This window comes from Schistocerca americana, chromosome 6 (assembly GCF_021461395.2).
Source record: "Schistocerca americana isolate TAMUIC-IGC-003095 chromosome 6, iqSchAmer2.1, whole genome shotgun sequence".
Lineage (NCBI taxonomy): Eukaryota > Metazoa > Arthropoda > Insecta > Orthoptera > Acrididae > Schistocerca > Schistocerca americana.
In genome coordinates, this window is record NC_060124.1 from 288262080 (window position 1) to 288267845 (window position 5766).

Consider the following 5766-nt stretch of genomic DNA (forward strand, 5'->3'; position numbering starts at 1 on the left):
CCAGTTCTGAGTTGATCGTTGAATGGCGGCCGAAGAGAATCCGCGCACCCGCGCGCCCCCGGAGGAGCACGCTAAGGCGGACGCGGCCTCGCAGCAAGGAAGATCCGTGGGAGGCCAAGGCACGGGACCGAGCTCGGATCCTGCATGCAGGTTGAAGCACTGGGGCGCGAACGCCGCGCAGGCGCGCGCATCCTGCACCGCCGGCCAGCACGAGGCCAACCAACGGCGAGAGCAGACCACGCCCGCGCTAAACGCCCGCACTTACCGGCACCCCTACGGCACTCACCTCGCCCAGGCCCGGCACGTTAGCGCTGACCCACTTCCCGACCAAGCCCGACACGCCCCGATCCTCAGAGCCAATCCTTATCCCGAAGTTACGGATCCAATTTGCCGACTTCCCTTACCTACATTATTCTATCGACTAGAGGCTCTTCACCTTGGAGACCTGCTGCGGATATGGGTACGAACCGGCGCGACACCTCCACGTGGCCCTCTCCCGGATTTTCAAGGTCCGAGGGGAAGATCGGGACACCGCCGCAACTGCGGTGCTCTTCGCGTTCCAAACCCTATCTCCCTGCTAGAGGATTCCAGGGAACTCGAACGCTCATGCAGAAAAGAAAACTCTTCCCCGATCTCCCGACGGCGTCTCCGGGTCCTTTTGGGTTACCCCGACGAGCATCTCTAAAAGAGGGGCCCGACTTGTATCGGTTCCGCTGCCGGGTTCCGGAATAGGAACCGGATTCCCTTTCGCCCAACGGGGGCCAGCACAAAGTGCATCATGCTATGACGGCCCCCATCAACATCGGATTTCTCCTAGGGCTTAGGATCGACTGACTCGTGTGCAACGGCTGTTCACACGAAACCCTTCTCCGCGTCAGCCCTCCAGGGCCTCGCTGGAGTATTTGCTACTACCACCAAGATCTGCACCGACGGCGGCTCCAGGCAGGCTCACGCCCAGACCCTTCTGCGCCCACCGCCGCGACCCTCCTACTCGTCAGGGCTTCGCGGCCGGCCGCAAGGACCGGCCATGACTGCCAGACTGACGGCCGAGTATAGGCACGACGCTTCAGCGCCATCCATTTTCAGGGCTAGTTGCTTCGGCAGGTGAGTTGTTACACACTCCTTAGCGGATTCCGACTTCCATGGCCACCGTCCTGCTGTCTTAAGCAACCAACGCCTTTCATGGTTTCCCATGAGCGTCGATTCGGGCGCCTTAACTCGGCGTTTGGTTCATCCCACAGCGCCAGTTCTGCTTACCAAAAGTGGCCCACTTGGCACTCCGATCCGAGTCGTTTGCTCGCGGCTTCAGCATATCAAGCAAGCCGGAGATCTCACCCATTTAAAGTTTGAGAATAGGTTGAGGTCGTTTCGGCCCCAAGGCCTCTAATCATTCGCTTTACCGGATGAGACTCGTACGAGCACCAGCTATCCTGAGGGAAACTTCGGAGGGAACCAGCTACTAGATGGTTCGATTAGTCTTTCGCCCCTATACCCAGCTCCGACGATCGATTTGCACGTCAGAATCGCTACGGACCTCCATCAGGGTTTCCCCTGACTTCGTCCTGGCCAGGCGTAGTTCACCATCTTTCGGGTCCCAACGTGTACGCTCTAGGTGCGCCTCACCTCGCAATGAGGACGAGACGCCCCGGGAGTGCGGAGGCAGCCGCCCCGTGAAGGGCGGGGAAGCCCCATCCTCCCTCGGCCCGCGCAAGGCGAGACCTTCACTTTCATTACGCCTTTAGGTTTCGTACAGCCCAATGACTCGCGCACATGTTAGACTCCTTGGTCCGTGTTTCAAGACGGGTCGTGAAATTGTCCAAAGCTGAAGCGCCGCTGACGGGAGCGATTATTCCGCCCGAGAGCATCCCGAGCCAACAGCGGCGCGGGTCCGGGGCCGGGCCAGGTAGGTCCGTCATCCGGGAAGAACCGCGCGCGCTTGCCGGGAGCCCGAGCGCCCAAAGGGGCGAATCGACTCCTCCAGATATACCGCCGGGCAGCCAGCCAGGACACCGGGGCTCTGCCCAACAGACGCGAACCGAGGCCCGCGGAAGGACAGGCTGCGCACCCGGGCCGTAGGCCGGCACCCAGCGGGTCGCGACGTCCTACTAGGGGAGAAGTGCGGCCCACCGCACACCGGAACGGCCCCACCCCGCGGCGAGTGGAAAGGCAACCGGACACGACCCCGCCGCGGATTGCTCCGCGCGGGCGGCCGGCCCCATCTGCCGAGGGCGGAGGCCAGTGGCCGGATGGGCGTGAATCTCACCCGTTCGACCTTTCGGACTTCTCACGTTTACCCCAGAACGGTTTCACGTACTTTTGAACTCTCTCTTCAAAGTTCTTTTCAACTTTCCCTCACGGTACTTGTTCGCTATCGGTCTCGTGGTCATATTTAGTCTCAGATGGAGTTTACCACCCACTTGGAGCTGCACTCTCAAGCAACCCGACTCGAAGGAGAGGTCCCGCCGACGCTCGCACCGGCCGCTACGGGCCTGGCACCCTCTACGGGCCGTGGCCTCATTCAAGTTGGACTTGGGCTCGGCGCGAGGCGTCGGGGTAGTGGACCCTCCCAAACACCACATGCCACGACAGGCGGCAGCCTGCGGGGTTCGGTGCTGGACTCTTCCCTGTTCGCTCGCCGCTACTGGGGGAATCCTTGTTAGTTTCTTTTCCTCCGCTTAGTAATATGCTTAAATTCAGCGGGTAGTCTCGCCTGCTCTGAGGTCGTTGTACGAGGTGTCGCACGCCACACCGCCAGCCGGCTGTGCACGCTACCGATTAAGTACCGGTATGCGAACCGCCAGGCGACGGGCGCGCATCGCACGTTTAAGGAGGCGCGGCCGGCCCCACAGGCGGCCGCGACGCTCCCAGGTCTGCGAAGCGGGGCAAACGCCGCGCGCTTCAGTATACGTAGCCGACCCTCAGCCAGACGTGGCCCGGGAACGGAATCCATGGACCGCAATGTGCGTTCGAAACGTCGATGTTCATGTGTCCTGCAGTTCACATGTCGACGCGCAATTTGCTGCGTTCTTCATCGACCCACGAGCCGAGTGATCCACCGTCCTGGGTGATCTTTTTCTTAGTTTCCACTGTCTCTTTCAAGACAGTTGCATAGGCGGGACGTAGGCGTGTGGCGGCCCCTGTTCAAGCGTTCTGTGTCCAACGGCCTCACGGCCGATGGGCGTCGTACGGCTCCACACCGGAGCGGACAGGCAGTCGGGCGAAAGTCATTCAAAACCGGCGCCAGGCGCCAGGTGCCGCAGGCCAGCCGCTCCAGCGCTTCAGCGCTCGTATTACACAACATTGGCGTTAGTTTTGAGAAGCACGCGTGGTTCCGCACGCGGCGCACGGCTACTGCGAGCCGTACAGGTAGCGTGTTGCGCGACACGACACGCACATCGAAAGACATGCAGTCTAGTCGGTAATGATCCTTCCGCAGGTTCACCTACGGAAACCTTGTTACGACTTTTACTTCCTCTAAATGATCAAGTTTGGTCATCTTTCCGGTAGCATCGGCAACGACAGAGTCAATGCCGCGTACCAGTCCGAAGACCTCACTAAATCATTCAATCGGTAGTAGCGACGGGCGGTGTGTACAAAGGGCAGGGACGTAATCAACGCGAGCTTATGACTCGCGCTTACTGGGAATTCCTCGTTCATGGGGAACAATTGCAAGCCCCAATCCCTAGCACGAAGGAGGTTCAGCGGGTTACCCCGACCTTTCGGCCTAGGAAGACACGCTGATTCCTTCAGTGTAGCGCGCGTGCGGCCCAGAACATCTAAGGGCATCACAGACCTGTTATTGCTCAATCTCGTGCGGCTAGAAGCCGCCTGTCCCTCTAAGAAGAAAAGTAATCGCTGACAGCACGAAGGATGTCACGCGACTAGTTAGCAGGCTAGAGTCTCGTTCGTTATCGGAATTAACCAGACAAATCGCTCCACCAACTAAGAACGGCCATGCACCACCACCCACCGAATCAAGAAAGAGCTATCAATCTGTCAATCCTTCCGGTGTCCGGGCCTGGTGAGGTTTCCCGTGTTGAGTCAAATTAAGCCGCAGGCTCCACTCCTGGTGGTGCCCTTCCGTCAATTCCTTTAAGTTTCAGCTTTGCAACCATACTTCCCCCGGAACCCAAAAGCTTTGGTTTCCCGGAGGCTGCCCGCCGAGTCATCGGAGGAACTGCGGCGGATCGCTGGCTGGCATCGTTTATGGTTAGAACTAGGGCGGTATCTGATCGCCTTCGAACCTCTAACTTTCGTTCTTGATTAATGAAAACATACTTGGCAAATGCTTTCGCTTCTGTTCGTCTTGCGACGATCCAAGAATTTCACCTCTAACGTCGCAATACGAATGCCCCCGCCTGTCCCTATTAATCATTACCTCGGGTTCCGAAAACCAACAAAATAGAACCGAGGTCCTATTCCATTATTCCATGCACACAGTATTCAGGCGGGCTTGCCTGCTTTAAGCACTCTAATTTGTTCAAAGTAAACGTGCCGGCCCACCGAGACACTCACTCAAGAGCACCCTGGTAGGATTGCAACGGGGTCCGCCTCGGGACGCACGAGCACGCACGAGGCGCGTCGCACGCCTTCGGCTCGCCCCACCGGCAGGACGTCCCACGATACATGCCAGTTAAACACCGACGGGCGGTGAACCAACAGCGTGGGACACAAATCCAACTACGAGCTTTTTAACCGCAACAACTTTAATATACGCTATTGGAGCTGGAATTACCGCGGCTGCTGGCACCAGACTTGCCCTCCAATAGATACTCGTTAAAGGATTTAAAGTGTACTCATTCCGATTACGGGGCCTCGGATGAGTCCCGTATCGTTATTTTTCGTCACTACCTCCCCGTGCCGGGAGTGGGTAATTTGCGCGCCTGCTGCCTTCCTTGGATGTGGTAGCCGTTTCTCAGGCTCCCTCTCCGGAATCGAACCCTGATTCCCCGTTACCCGTTACAACCATGGTAGGCGCAGAACCTACCATCGACAGTTGATAAGGCAGACATTTGAAAGATGCGTCGCCGGTACGAGGACCGTGCGATCAGCCCAAAGTTATTCAGAGTCACCAAGGCAAACGGACCGGACGAGCCGACCGATTGGTTTTGATCTAATAAAAGCGTCCCTTCCATCTCTGGTCGGGACTCTGTTTGCATGTATTAGCTCTAGAATTACCACAGTTATCCAAGTAACGTGGGTACGATCTAAGGAACCATAACTGATTTAATGAGCCATTCGCGGTTTCACCTTAATGCGGCTTGTACTGAGACATGCATGGCTTAATCTTTGAGACAAGCATATGACTACTGGCAGGATCAACCAGGGAGCTGCGTCAACTAGAGCTGAGCAGCCGGCCGCCCGGGAGTGTGTCCCGGGGGCCCGCGCGAACACGCAAGCGTCCGCTCGATTATTCTGCAAACAGGAGGAGGCTGAGCTCCCCTGCACAATACACCTCGAAACCCTCTCAGGTCCCGGCGGCGCGCAGCGCCGTCCTAAGTACTTGGTCGGGTTCGAGAGAGGCGCAATCGCCCGGAGTTTGGCGAGTAGACGCTTTAGGTGCAACCACCCGTGCTCCCAACTGAGCTTGCCGCTGCCGACAGAGGCCCGGGAGCGTGCTGTCGTGGCATTGCCGGCGGGAGACAACACGCGCCACCTACGGTGACCGGCAGCTCCAACGCCAGCGCCACAGAAGGACAAAAGCCCCACTTGGGTGCCGAAGCGAACTCTCCCAGCACAGCGCACGCGCCAACACGTCCGCACAGC

At 58.5% G+C, this 5766-nt stretch overlaps 2 non-coding genes and 1 pseudogene across 2 annotated transcripts; all 3 read right to left on the reverse strand.

Moving 5' to 3' along the window:
- Positions 1-2724, reverse strand: part of LOC124621096 — a 4758-nt pseudogene extending 2034 nt beyond the window's left edge.
- Positions 2725-2912: 188 nt separating this feature from the next.
- On the reverse strand, positions 2913-3067 carry LOC124620653. The gene has a single exon (XR_006980209.1). It is a non-coding gene; the product is annotated as a 5.8S ribosomal RNA (ribosomal RNA).
- Positions 3068-3419: 352 nt separating this feature from the next.
- On the reverse strand, positions 3420-5329 carry LOC124620980. The gene has a single exon (XR_006980476.1). It is a non-coding gene; the product is annotated as a small subunit ribosomal RNA (ribosomal RNA).
- Positions 5330-5766: the final 437 nt, after the last annotated feature.